General features: G+C 36.9%; 1 long non-coding RNA gene and 1 pseudogene across 1 annotated transcript in view; one reads left to right on the top strand and one right to left on the bottom strand.

Moving 5' to 3' along the window:
* The window catches only part of LOC144282298 (uncharacterized), a 65,195-nt gene that overhangs the window by 10,115 nt on the left and 40,316 nt on the right, over window positions 1–14,764 (bottom strand). The gene's annotated exons all lie outside the window — the stretch shown is intronic.
* LOC144282701 (cleavage and polyadenylation specificity factor subunit 5 pseudogene) lies at window positions 1,047–7,406 on the top strand (annotated as a pseudogene).

Raw genomic sequence — 14,764 nt, 5'->3', positions numbered from 1 at the left:
ATCTTGCTGATCCTAAGGGTGGACTCCAAACAGGCTATAAATGGCAATAAACACTAAAAGTAGTTCTGCGGTATACTGCCAATGGAGTGTTTTGTAAAAAGTCCCCTCTTTCTATGAATGTTCTAATGTAAAAAGGTTGCAGACCACACTGAGATTGTAGAGGTCAACAAGGTTAGGAACACTGAGCTCTGCCAGTGACTTGCTGTGTGGTCTCCAGAAAAGATATTTAAACTTCCAGGGTTTCTACTGCCCCATGTATGGAAGAGAAATAATAACACTTAAATATTTCTCAGAGCATTGCCGTAATTAATTCTTCTGAAATGCTTTGAAATAAGCATCAAAGAGATTCACTTATGTGCTTCAGCTTTTGATTTTATTTGTTAATGAGGGAGAACATATTTTGCATGGAGAAAAAAAATTCTTGACAATACAAATGGTAAAATTCTTTGCATTATATTAATTTTTTTCTACATGATTTCATTAAGATCCTGAGAGAAATGGGAAAGGTCCTTTCCATTTCATGTGGATGTCCAGAGGTGGTGACCTCCATCCTGTAGCCACAACCACCGCCACATAAGCATCAGGCCCTACAGATGCAAGATTACACAATGACGCATATTTGGGAAGTTTTTATCTTAAAAGCTTTCCTGATATTACTTAGGATTGATAACATTATTCGATTGGCTAAAATGTGCCAGTTAAGATATCTTCAATAGAAAATAATGGAAAATTCATACTGACTTCAACAATGAAAGACATGCTTATTTAATGGCAAAGATCAGAGGTGATAAATGGTAGTAATCGCTTTTCACTAGGCTATGCTATAGAAAGAATTCCAAAATGCAATAGCTTACAACAAAGGTTTCTTTGAAGCAGGCTACTTCTCTACAAGTGTCTACTTTATCCTGGTATGCAGGCTGAAAGAACAATCTCCACCTAGGAGCTCTCAGGGAATAATATAAAGAGAAATGGCACAACTGTATACTGACTTTTAAAGTGTCTTCTAAGAAATCACATGCATTTTTCCAACTCACAAAACAGGTTTCATGGCAAAGGCTGATGTCGAGGGGGTAGGTAAATACAATTCTTAGAGGGATGGGCAGTGAATATTCTGGAATAATAATGCAACCTACCACTTAGAATAAGGTTCAGAGACAATTTGATGAGGGCCCAGCTCCATTTCCCTGAGTCACTCCCTTACTTCTTTATTGGCCTTGAATTCAAGTTATCTTCCTTCATGGTAGTAAACTGACAATCATTCTAGGTCTCCTATCCGGAAATCATCCATCAAAAGAAGAAAACTCTTTTTCCAACCATCATAAAAAAGGTGTGGGTTTCATTTTGTTAAGCCCACTTAAGTCACAGTGTTCACCCCAGAAATCGCCACTGGCCAGGGAAGGCCAGACATTTAGAAGTCTAAAACCTAGGACTGAGATCATTAGGTGACTTAGACTAACAGCACCCTGACTCGGAGTATTTTACTTGGTAAAGAAACAGAATTCACAGAAAATTGTTACAAAAAGAGGATTCAATACCAATAGAATAAAATTAATCTTGGTTTGAATCCAAATCCTCCACTTGGTAGCCATGTGACCTTTAGCAAGTTACTCACTTTGCTAGCTACAGTCTCCAATCTTAAAAAAAAAAAAAAAAAAAAAAAAAAAAGGAGAGTAATGGATTTATAAGGATTTTGGCAAAAATTCAGTGAGCTAATGCATATACGTAAAGGTGTTGCCTAGTATAGAGTAATGACTAATTAATGTTTGGTGTTGTATAAAGGTTACAAGAGTTTTGAGATGGTAGAGATCGCAGCTCAAGGGATTGGAAAGTTTTTGTGGAGAATGTGGCATTAAGTTTGATTTTAACAACCGCATAAAATTTCCACGTTAGAAATCTCTAGAAGATAACAGGCCAGCATTCAAGCCTACTGGATTGTGTCCAGCAAAGGTGCGGAGGTGGGAAATCCTAAGGCACACTCAGAAAATGGAAACGAGGCAAGTGAGTTCTATGGCAGTTCTCATTCACATCTTCCCCACTCCACCACCATATCTTCTTCTATTTCCATCCCAAGATTGCAATGATCTTTTTACCTCATCAGCTATGTTATTTATACCTGTGAGCACTTCCGCTCCAGCTTTCTCTGATTTTTCCTCTATGAAGAACTTCTACATTCACCCTTTTCACGAATGCTTGCTTATTCAAGCAGGACATTTTCAGTATTTTTATTTACTTTGCCAGGCTGTTATCCATCTTATTTGTATGTTAATATTTCATAATTTCTAACACACTCTGGGCATGAATAAAAAATATATACCTTTATTTAAAATGTGTGTAATTATACTTTTTGCTGACTTGAGGGGAAAAAAATAACTTTCAAGTGGAATTAATTTTATCCCCAAATAGGCAATTCATAATGTATATTATGTACATTACGTAGAGGATTCCTCATTTAGAGAATGACACAAGATTCATTTTTTTCTAATTAAATTGTACATTGTTCAAAATTGTGTGTGCATTATTTATCGCTATGCCTGATTTCAAATGAGAAGAATTAAATAAATACCCACAGCAACACAGAACTAGTTTTGATTTCCTTTAACAAACTCAGTCTTTACATGCTTAACACAAGCAGTAAACATTAGGAGCCAGCTGATGCCACAGACCATTTCATCATCAAAATATCAAATTCAACATTTCCAAAGCCCCCAATATAGCATATGTCATTTCAGTTGCTTGTCTTCAGAGATTCCTTTTTTCAAAACTTTATAATAAATTTTTCATTCTTTTGTTTGAAATGTATTTTTTTAAGATTTTATTTGTATTTATTTATCTATCTGAGAGAGAGAGAGAGAGAGAGAGAGAGAGAGAGAGAGAGAGAGAGTAAGCAGGGGAAATGAGCAGAGAAAGGGAGAGCAGACTCCCCTTGAGTGTAGACTCGGACACTGGGCGGATGTCACTACAGAGATCATGACCTGAGCCTAAATCAAGAGTCTAGAGTCTGATGCTTAACCAGCTGAGCCATGCGGGTGCCATGAAATGTATTTCAAAAGTTTTGCTGGAGATCTGAAAGGCTTTGCATAGTAAATGGAACATGTTGAACTTAATGTGAAAAATCGGGTCAAAATTTTTGAAAACAGTCATGATAATCACAGCAAAATACATTAAGGGGAAAAAAGACAAAAAAAAAAGAGGGTAAATTTTTAAAATAAAACATAGCAGTCTTGCACTGAATTCTGGTATCGTTCTCCTCGGTTTGTTTGTGTATTTGTGTGCTTGCAGGCAATTTTTTTTTTTTTAATATTTTTTTTTCAATTTTTTTTTTTTTTTTTATTTTATGATAGTCACAGAGAGAGAGAGAGAGAGGCAGAGACACAGGCAGAGGGAGAAGCAGGCTCCATGCACCGGGAGCCCGACGTGGGATTCGATCCCGGGTCTCCAGGATCGCGCCCTGGGCCAAAGGCAGGCGCCAAACCGCTGCGCCACCCAGGGATCCCAATTTTTAACCACCACCAAGTATTCAGTTGTGTTGGAATTATTGCATCAGTTAGTGGAGGACAAAGAATTTCTGGCATAATTCTGGTGTGATTCTACAATTGAAGAGACATTGAAAGGGGCTTCACGGAGAACAGATTGAATGTAAGCTCTGTCTTAATAAAAGTTAATACACCAGGCATGCCTGTATGCTGATAAAATATCTCTGGATTATTTCATGCCATAGAATATCTCTCCTTTGTCTTCCCAGTATGACAGTCTTGAATAAAAGTCAAAGGATTTTAATCAAACCAGTTAGTTCTACCTATACAACATGAATCTGGTATAAAAAGATGTTCAGGGATTATTTGAATCCAAATAAACAAGAAGTTTGGGCCATTTGGCCAGTCTTGTAGAGCTCTGATTTGTATCACAATAACCTCAAGGTTAATTGGTTTTCATCTTAATTCAGATCCCATCACCCAGTACCACCAAAAACAAAATATCAAAATGAATTGATAAAATAGAAAAATTTACTACTGGGCATTCTGAATGGTCTTTGACATATAAAGAAGCAGAAGACCTCAGATATATAGCATTTTATTTATCAAGCTTAAAATTGGAATGGGAAAAAAAAAAAGAAAAAAAAATGGAATGGAGAGAAAGACAATCAGGTTCCTAAATGTAAATTTCAATTTTAAAAAGCTGAAAAAAAAATGAGTAAACATATGCAATAAGAAGTTAATCTATCTATAGGAAGGATACAATGACATGGACTTGCAGAGGGAGGAACAGTAAAAAATCCTTTAAAATGACAAAGAGCATTCATAGACCTATGTATAAAAAATATGTTCTTGTCCTGAAAGTCTCTATTTCTCTGCAGAATGCTGTCCTTATTGACCACACTAAATTATATAAATGGCTGAGTAGAACCTGCAGAAACCTCTAGTATAACTGACTTCCTGCCAGCCAATCTTCCCTTTCTTTTGAGGACTAAATGGAATCACAAATATATAATCGCTTTGTGAATGGTCATACACCAAGCAAATTCAACTTGTTTTGCCTTGTGGCAGGCCACTGCTAAGTGATTTCAGAAGGGCAAGATGAAACAAATTCGGTTTATATCATGATTTCCCTCCAGACAACCCTTGGGATGATTGTAAGCATATACATATATCCCCCCTATCAAATGGGAGAGAATATTCCATTTTTCCAAATAAAAATCCCCTTAAGCACATGATTACTTCAGTTGTCAATTCCTTGGATTTATTTGTTTGTTTTTCCTTATCAAAGAGGTCAGTTTTGCAAATTGTGCTGCAGATATAGATACAGCATGGTTTTGAGTACAGGTAAATTACCTGGTTGGTTTTCAGGATCTTGTAGATGCCCATCATTTTATTGTCAGCAGTGCTGAGAGCTCATTTCATTGGGGAATCTTCCATAATGGCTACACTTTCCACACCTGCTTTTTGTGAAGTTGTTCAGAAGAATCATTTCATGGGTGTCCTGTAGTGCTTTTTTCCTTCCCCTTTCAACTGGTTACCTTTTACCCTGGAACTCATCCAAGTACTTTTCCACTCACTCATCATAACACTGTGCACCCCCCTCCCCCCAGCCTGGCATTTCACTCAGAGAAAGCTTAATGCCATCTGCAAACTGGGAAATTCAATTTAGAGCAGTTGAGAAAATGTGAAATATAATTGATCTTAGCATATTTTCAGTACAACTCAGCTCTTAACCAGTTTATGTCTGAATTAATGCTATGGAAAACCTAGGTAATAGAGTGTTGTGGGTTTTCCCCCACATTACAGCAGCAAGCAACCATGCTTTATACATTGTAAATTGATTAGTTTTTAAAACAACTATAACACATTTCATTCTTTCAAAATATTTGATAATGAAATACCATATATTGAAGACTTACTGAGAGCTAGAAACAGAGTCTAATGTTCTAAGACACTACAGAGGTGACTAATTTTGCTTTACTCTTAAGAAGTAGGTTAGAAATAGTCTTCTGTTCCTTACTTGGCACAGAAAATTAGGAAAAGGGATGAAACAACAATTTGAATCAGTTGCCTGAGTACTTACCAGTTACCAATTAGCACAACTCTTGAGTACAGTTTTTAAAATGAGTTCAACAAAAGTGGTGTTTCTCCAATATTTTAGCAGTCACATAGTCTTTTTAAAAATAAATCTGATGCACAAGAGATTAAAATTTCCTTTTATCCTATAATGATTCTTTATCTCTTTCTTTTTCTTCATTGACAGTAACAATGAGCATACATTATAAACATTCAAACAGCATGGAAATGCACAACATGAAAAGAAGTGAAAATCCTGTTTGACAAACACAAAACTTTCAGACAGTAATTTAGGTGACTGCTGAAGTCAAATCAGCCTTGACATTCGATTTATTTTTGTAATTTACTGGGTTGTTTAGAAAATAGGACATGTTAACTCTTACAAAGAGGAAGATACAACCTTGTATTTGTATTTGTGTATATGTATGTGTGCAGACATGTACAGATGTGAGTTATTAAAAAATCCCAGCACACAGCCATAACCATCTAAATCAGGTACACATGTTTGCAAGTTCAAATATAGTCCCAGAGATGGTAATGAAGATTTTTATATGAAGGCCTGGCCCAAAATGAATTAACCTGGCAAAGAAAGTCAATATGCTGGTGGTCTGAATTGTGTTAAAGTTTAGTATATAACACATTTGAGTGTGTGTCTTAACAATTTATTACAGTTAAAATATTAAATTGGAATCAAATGTCAGTGTACCTCTCAAGACACCTTGAAGACTTAAGTTTCCATAGAAAAATTTTTGAAAATCACCTCTCAAAATATCACGTCTACAGCAAACCTCCTTTATTTAAGAACTGTAATCCTTTCCAGTTTCTGCCTAATATATAGATCTTCACATCAGGTAGTTGGCAAGCATCAAGGAAGTCCGATACATATGAAATCTTTCTCACACACACGCACTTCTCTAAGCAATCTATAGCCAATATCTACCCTAAAGAATAGATATTTGACATATATCAACTCTATTTTGATTCTGGAGTTATAGAGAATATGGATAACTCCCAAGATGGGCTATACCAAAGGGAAGAGTATAATGTGGAACAGTTTGTATGAAACAAAGAATGTGGTTAAAATTGGAAGTAGATAGACGTTAATGGCTGATGGGAATGCAAATAGCCTCTACCTGCACAGGGAAAGTCTCCCTGCCTGCCTCACTTCCTCTTGCCTCCAGTACTTGAGCTTGTGAGCAAACTAGCTGGCCCCGGGGAGGGGGTGGAGATTGGTCAACTAGGTCGGTGGCAAGTCCATCCAGCAGACCAAGCCCCTCACCCTGGAGCACACCCTCAACCTGTACCCTCTAACCAATTATACTTTTGGTACACAAGAGGCCCTCTATGAGAAGGACAGCTCAGGTGCAGCCAGGTTTCAGCACATGAGGGAGGAATTTGATAAAATTGGAATGAGAAAAACTGTAGAAGGGGTTCTGAGGATACAGGAGCACCAGCTGGGAACAGCTTTCTTCAAACTACCTGGTTGTGAACTTAACCCAGGAGAAGATGAAGTTGAAGGACTAAAACGCTTAATGATGGAGATAAGGGGTTGTCAAGATGGAATCCTACAAGACTGGGTCATTGAAGACTGCATTGGTAACTAGTGGAGACCAATTTTGAACCTCCTCAGTATCCATATATTCCTGCACCCTGCACAAAACCTAAGGAACTTAAGAAGTTGTTTTTGGTTCACCTTCAAGAGAAAGTCTGGTTTGCAGTCCTCAAAAATTACTAGCTTGTAGCTGGTTTGAATTATATGACATTGCTTGAATTATATGACAATGCACCAGGATATGGACCCATCTTTCTAGTTCTCCTTAGCTTCGGAGCAGGTTCAATTTTATATACAATTGAATTCCAGTACAGCAGAGAAGTAAAAGAAGCCATCTCTGTGAGCACCGCTATACAAGAGTAGAATAAACATGGTAGAAAATTTTTTTTGGTTTTTATGCCTTTCCCAATCCCTAGGTTGCTACCTACTTTTTGTTGTTTGAATGACAAGGTTAATATGAAGAACTGGATAGTGGTGTAAACAAATGCGATGATGTTTAATTTACTTTTGGTTCTACTCAAACTTTTTTGTACAATATTAAAGAATATGAACTTCATAGAAAAAGTTGGATGTAGATAGCGTGTAAAATATGTGGTGAGATTAGGATTACTGTTTAATATTTAGTCCTTGGCAATGGTACCCAAAGGTGTCATTCTTTTCTTTTTCCCATAAATATATTTATTTAGTGGAAGAGAATGCTCAATTAGGGACTGTATCATCAAAAATCTTACACAAATACGTTATTTTAAGGGAGGTCTTAAATCATAAACTTAGATTCAGTGGCTAGCAGATTTTCCTGTAAGTTTGTTTGTTTGTTTGTTTGTTTTATTCTTCTTGTGGCTTGAATTCTAAACTATGAATAAACCCTGGAACTGAGCCTCTACTTTTGCTACTTGATTAAGTAAGAACTGGCTAAGAAGCTGTATTTGTGCAGATAATGTAGAGGTATGTTAAAATATAAAAGGTATACCAATTTCTTCATATTTTTTAAACATCATCCTTACAGCAGTTGAGGGATTTAATTATGTCTTTTTGAATCCTGTTGTATTTTCTCTTATTAGCCTTCGTTCAACTTTTATTATCCATTTCTGTGACTGCACAAGATGAACTGAAAAGCTGAAAAACACCAGGCACATAAGGAATCAATTTAACTTGGGTCCCGGTTAAGAATGAAGAAAGATCTTGGTTCTGTGCCATACACAAAGGCGAGGGGCAGCATTTTGTCTTGGTTTTGTGCTACTTAATATACCACCTAAAACACTCTTTTCAAACGATGGTATTCAACGTGGGTTTTCCAGCTTGCCGGAGTTCCATGGAAATCCTCCACAGCCATCTACATAATACAAATACGGGTAACAAAGGGGAAGAAGGGCTGGCATAAAAAAATACAACTTGCACTACTATAGAAAAAATAACATTAAGAAGCATGGAAAAACTTATTTTAATATCAGGAGGCTGTTTGGGTTTTTTTAAAGCACACCAAGTAAACTGCGTAGGAGGTCTGAGGGGGCTTTACTTTTGAATGTAGTCCATAAAATAAAAGATTTGGGGTAAACGCTAACGGTTTTATTTACACAGCTGATTTCACATATCAGAAGGTTTAACACTGTAAGAGAGAAATAAAGATTCGTCATCCCTTCTACAAAATTTTCAAAGTCAGATGTGTCTCAGAATTCAGAATTTTTCAGATGTTAGAAAGGTAATACAAGACCTCTGCCATGTGTCACGTAACATTGCCAGGAGTGTGTGTCTGGCTGAGCACCCGTAATTAAATATGTTAATACCTATTCAGCAAAATGTATGAATATTTCCATTACATAGGATAAAGATCATAAAGAACCCCATTTCCATCATTGCAAGGCAAAGCTTGCGGACAAATCTGTTTCCAGTGTTTTCTGCATTTCAGAATGGTAGTGAAAGAATTATGGGCCTCTACTGCCTACGACTTCTCCAAGGTGAGGACCGGCCCACATTCCCACCAGCATTTTACAGATGGTTTCCTGCCAGGTCTTAGTCACCCTTGAATTAGTGTTTGGCATGGTCTCTGATACATAGTGTGTATTAATTGTTACACTGAATTATTTAAGTCAAGCATTGCCATCAAGAAGTAGAACCAAAAAGGCAACCTCTGGGGAAGGTTCAGTGAGCCATCACCTGAATGTCAATTGAAAAACAAAAGAAGGAGGTCTCACATGTTGCAGTGTGGTTTTATTTTGAGTAGAAGGATAAACTGAACAAGATACGCCATTTCACAAGGCATTGGGGCCCCCAAGAATTTAAATTTCTAAGCTCTGGCCCTTAGTTATAGGTCAATCCAGTTTAGGAGTTTAAAGGGCCAAAATAAGATGTATTCGAAGTGTTTCTCATACTTCTAGAAGGACCAGGCTGGGAGCTTGTTGACAGTTCAGGGTACAGAATTCTTCTATCATGGAGTCTTGCAAATTGCACTAATAAACCTCATCAACTGAAATTGAATTTTTTCCCCCTAAAAATTCTGTGACATTTTTCCTAACCTGAATCACCACAAAACAACAGCACTCTCCTAATTAGCCTTTGAAGCCATTTATCCAAACAGTATCAGACCTGCAATAGGCCAAAGTTTTCATAATATTACAGTGCAGTTTCTCCAAGAAACTGGAACACATCTCAGGGAGTGAGTGCCTCTAGGTCTAACACAAAACACATTAGGCCTCCCGAATTTTCACCATTTGTTCATGAAAACAATGATCTTGCCCCGCGCTTTGAATGACTCAGGAGAGAGGCCCCTCTCCTCGGGTGGGGCTACTAGCTCTCTTCAAACCCCCTCGCTGCCAAGCCTGTTCCTTTAGAGAGTCAATATTCCAGAAGTGCATTTGTGGTCCACTCTGGGTTCTGAGAATGCCTCGTGAATTTTTTCTGAACGTCACAACTCTTGTCTTTCAGGAATTACCAATATTTACAGGAGGGAAAAATGTTAATTTGGGCATTTACGTTTTTGTTTGCCTCCCACTGTTACTACCCTTTCCCGGACCATCTCCCTCACCTGACCATGGTAATATTTCCAAGTTATTAATGTGGTTAGTCATGTTAGTTCTTTTCTTAGAAACCTCTTTTGGCTCCCCTTTACTTTCAATATAAAATTTAAAAAAAAAAACTGATTTTTATTTGTGACTGTGATTCTGAACCTACTTCTCTCCTTCATGTCCCTTCGTTCCCTCATGCCCCGGTCCACCTATGTCTCAACTTGGCTACATTCCATGCTATTTTATAAACCCCACAGCCTTAATCTTGTACCTTTGTACATACTTGTCTTTCTGTTTGTGATATACTCCACTCTTCAGGCAAACTATTTATCTTCCAGGAAGCAGTTCAAATGCCATCTTCTCAGGGAAGCTTTTCCAAGGCTCTCCTTTCATGCTCTTACAATACTTTTTTTCATCCCTCCATTTAAATACTTCTTTTCAGTGTGATTTTTTTTAAAGATTTATTTTATTTATTTATTTATTCATGAGAGACCCACACAGAGAGAGAGGCAAGAGACACAGGCAGAGGGAGAAGCAGGCTTCCCATGGGGAGCCTCAAGTGGGACTCGATCCCAGGTCCTCAGGATCACACCCTGGGCTGAAGGCGGCTCTAAACCACTGAGCCACCTGGGCTGTCCATTCAGTGCAATTTTAAATGTCTGTGATATTTCTATCTCTTCTTAATTTTTTTGACTTTTCTAGAGCATTTCATATTGCCAAGCATACTTTTAATGCTCTGCAAATGCACTTTAATTGAATAAAAATAAATGAATGTTTCATGGATTTGTAGACTTTTTTTTTTTCTTTTTTGAGGAGTGGTCAGTCCATGACATACTGTTTAATAAGAGAACTCCTCTCTGATAATGAGGAACTTGGGCAAAGGAAGAAGGAGAGAGAATCTTAAGCAGGCTCCATGCCCAGGGCTTGGGGCTCAAATGCACAACCCTGAGATCCTAACCTGAGCGGAAATGAAGGGTCGGATGCTTAACTGACTAAGCCATGCAGGTGCCCCCATCATCTATCTTAATGAGATTTTCAGCTCTTTCTCAACAGTCGAGTTTTGAAAACTCTTCTGATATGAGATGATGAGTGGTAGTAAAGAGGGATCAAGTTCTAGGAAATGCCAGCAATTAAGAATTATGAAAATACCAAACACTTATGCCAATTTGATTTTCTTCAGTATTGCACACAATTCTGTGAACATATGAGACCTGAAAAAAACAATGACAAAGAAGCCACCCAGGCCCTGATGTCAAAGCAGAGCTGAGCCTGATCCTCTTGGAGTGCACTCTGAGCTGGTACATGGAGTCACTGATGTTTGAGCAATTTCCTGCTCTCCTGAGAGCAGGATGCAGGACTGCCCTGTTTCTCTGCTGTCTGCCAGAATGCCCAAGCACGGCTCAGGTCACCCAGGACCTGAAGAAACAAACCCTTGAGTTGGTGGCATTTCCTCACAGGGTGCTAAGCAATATTTGCTCTAAGTTCAATCCCAAAACAACTAAGCAAAATTGAGCATCACAGGAACATATTATGGTTAGTCCAAGATATTTGTCTTTGAAATAATTGACTTGTCTCTGTCTACATGATGGTCAGATTTCTTCTCCAGATTTCCATTTTAACATTCTGCCTTGAAACTACAGAGACCTTCTACTCTTTTATTGAAATTGATATCATCTACCATGAAATTCTCTAACAAAAGTCCCTTTTGGTCGAGGGAGAGAGGGACAACTTAGCATATCTCCAATTCTCTATAGGTCATCAATCCTATATTTTTTTCTGCAGTCCTGAAAAAAAAAGAGTTTTCATACTTTTTTTTTTATACTTGAGTTCTGATTTTAAATAATCCTATCTCCTGATGGGATTTATAGAAAAAAATGGGGAATTTTAAACTCCCAGATGTTATCAGCAAAAAGAAATTAGGATCTAGATATTGAGGTCAGCTATTAGGAATTGGGGTTGAGATATTCTAAAATTTCACGATTTTTATGTAAATATAGATTGTACTGGATATTCAGGGAGACTTGCTCAATATAAAGATTCAAATTCTCTTCAATCTCCGGAATATTGACATATTTGTCTACTATGACTCCAAAATGCACTGTCTTGCTTACTGTAGCTTTATATTTAGTATACTTAAATAGCTATGAAAATATATATTCATTTATATTATATTATGCATATTATAACAGCTATATTAAAGTCTAGAAATCTGATAGTGTTATTCCTCCAAGTTTGTTCTTTTAAAAAAATTTTTTTTACTCTCCTAAGTCATTTGTATTTCCATATGAATTTTTAAATCAGCGTGCCAATTTCTTCAAAAGTGCCTGCTGGGATTTGGTAAGGATTGCATTGAATCCATAGATCAATTTGGAAAGAATTGACATCTTAATGATAATGAATCTTCCAATCCAATCTTAACAGTAATGGACTTGGGAAGGAGAGAAGGTAAACCTCTGTGCTTTGATGTAATCATTTTACTGGAAGCTTTATGATCTTTATTCTTCTCTGTATCAATCTTCCCCTGCTAACTTCTAACATAGAAAGTTTCAACTATTCTCAAATAAACAATATCCAGTTCACTTAACACAGTTGTCTTTCCTAACTAATCCTTTTTTTTCCTGCACAGCCAAATGAATGGAAACAAATTACTCTCAATACATTTTCATTACTTACATCCCTGAGATCCAGTTTTGCCCACAACTCTACGCCATTAGTTCTTGGTGTCCTCATCCCACTCAAAAACTGTTGCTCTATTTCTTAATCCTACAGTTTGTAACCTTTTGGTATCATTTCACCGCTGTCTTTTTTCCTCTCTGTAAATCTCTCTTTCCCTTTTGAATCTTAAGGACAATATTTCCCAGGTTCTGAGCCCCCCACCTTTGACTATCCTTTATGCCAGCTACAAGATCGAGCATAATATTTCTTTTTTTTTTATTAAAGATTTTATTTATTTATTTATTTATTTATTTATTTATTTAGCAGCAAGGTAAAAGGCAGTGGGAGTGGGAAGGAAAGAATCCCAAGCAGACTCCAAGCTGAGCTTGAAGCCCAACATGGGGCTTGATCCCATGACCCTGAGATCGTGACCTGAGCCAAAATCAAGATTAGGACCCTCAATTGACTGAACCACCTAGGTACCCTCTAGCATAATATTTCTTAAAATGTATTCTAGAAAGCACTAGCACTTTGGGATATTAACTGGTAAAAAACGCTGAAAGGAAGGAAGGATAGAAGGGGGAAGGAAGAAAGAAGAGAGAGAGCAAGAGAAAGAAAGAAGAAAAGGAAGGTAGGAAGGAAAGAAGGAAGGAAGGAAAAGAAAGAATCAAATCAGTTTAGGCAACATAAGCTCAAGAGTCCTGACTGTAAAGGCTTTTAATATGCTATTGGCCATCATATATCATATGGAAGAAATTACAACATATGGCATTTGCCAAACATGTAAGCCTGGTGATACAAGCCCTGGGAGAGTAATAAGGCACTGAAACTTGCCATGCCTACCAGAGGGACCTGAGTAAATCAAGTATCCATTCCTTAGTTTCCTCTTCTTTTATTCTTATATAATTTTTCCAGTCTCATCTTTGGAATTCAGCATAATTTTATTATTCAATAAATATTAATTCAGATTTCTCATCTTTACTGAACTATTATTCATCGATAAATTATAATGATCTCAAGGTTTCAGCATTATATTCCTTAACTTAAGAGATATTTCTCTCTTAGCAGTGAATGGGATTACTTTTAGTTTTAAAAATAATTTTGAGGGAAAGAGCAGGGGTGGAAATGGTAGTGAGAAAGCAAAATCACCTTGGAGGAGTGCAGACTCCTGAATTATAGAAATATTCCAACCTTCCATTCTGTGGTCAGAGGGAAAAACGATCTCGAGGTACCAATTATGGTTTATATCTGGTATGTTCAAGATGACTAGAAGTACTCTGCTTTAAGATGCAGAATATTGTGGTCAGACTAGGAGCTAGAGCTGCACTTAAAAATGTTTTAGCAACTAGATCAAACCGAGCTCCCTCACACCCGAAAAAATGACTTCAAATTCTAGTTTTCAGTTGTTGTGACGAAGTGGGCTAATCAATAATAAATTGCAGTCAGTTCAGGGGCTATTCTGACTTTTTTAAAATTCTGCCTTCTTTGATCAATATGGTATCTGCCTTCTTTATGGAATGATATCAGAAGTGATGCTCTCTGTCTCCCACAGGAAAAGGTGACAAGAGGTACCAAGGTCCATCCACATTTATGAAATCAAGAGCATAGATTATACCATTTGGAATTTAAGAACCAAGAGGGACAAAAAAGAAACAAGTATCTATTAATTTAAAAAATTGTTTTTGTGAAGGAAAACAAAAAAATGCAAGAGCATTCATGTTTAATAATGAAAGAGATAAGGGCATAGAGTTTTGAGTTCATCTTACATGTGATTTATTCAACAAACTTCCTATACTGATTTTAACTTGGGTTTTTCAACTCATATGTTGCTTCATATTTACTGCCAAAATAAATATGCTTTCAATTTTGTTTTAAGATGGAAGGCGTGGGTATTTAATCAATGCTAAATGAATATTACAAACATTTATCTGGAATAAAAAATATGAGGTACTACAAAAAAGGAAATATAGTTTTTTCTTATTAATCATTTAAAGATATTTGAT

The sequence above is a fragment of the Canis aureus genome, chromosome 13 (genome assembly GCF_053574225.1).
Source record: "Canis aureus isolate CA01 chromosome 13, VMU_Caureus_v.1.0, whole genome shotgun sequence".
Taxonomy (NCBI): Eukaryota; Metazoa; Chordata; class Mammalia; order Carnivora; family Canidae; genus Canis; species Canis aureus.
This window is presented reverse-complemented; position numbering and strand designations above follow the sequence as displayed.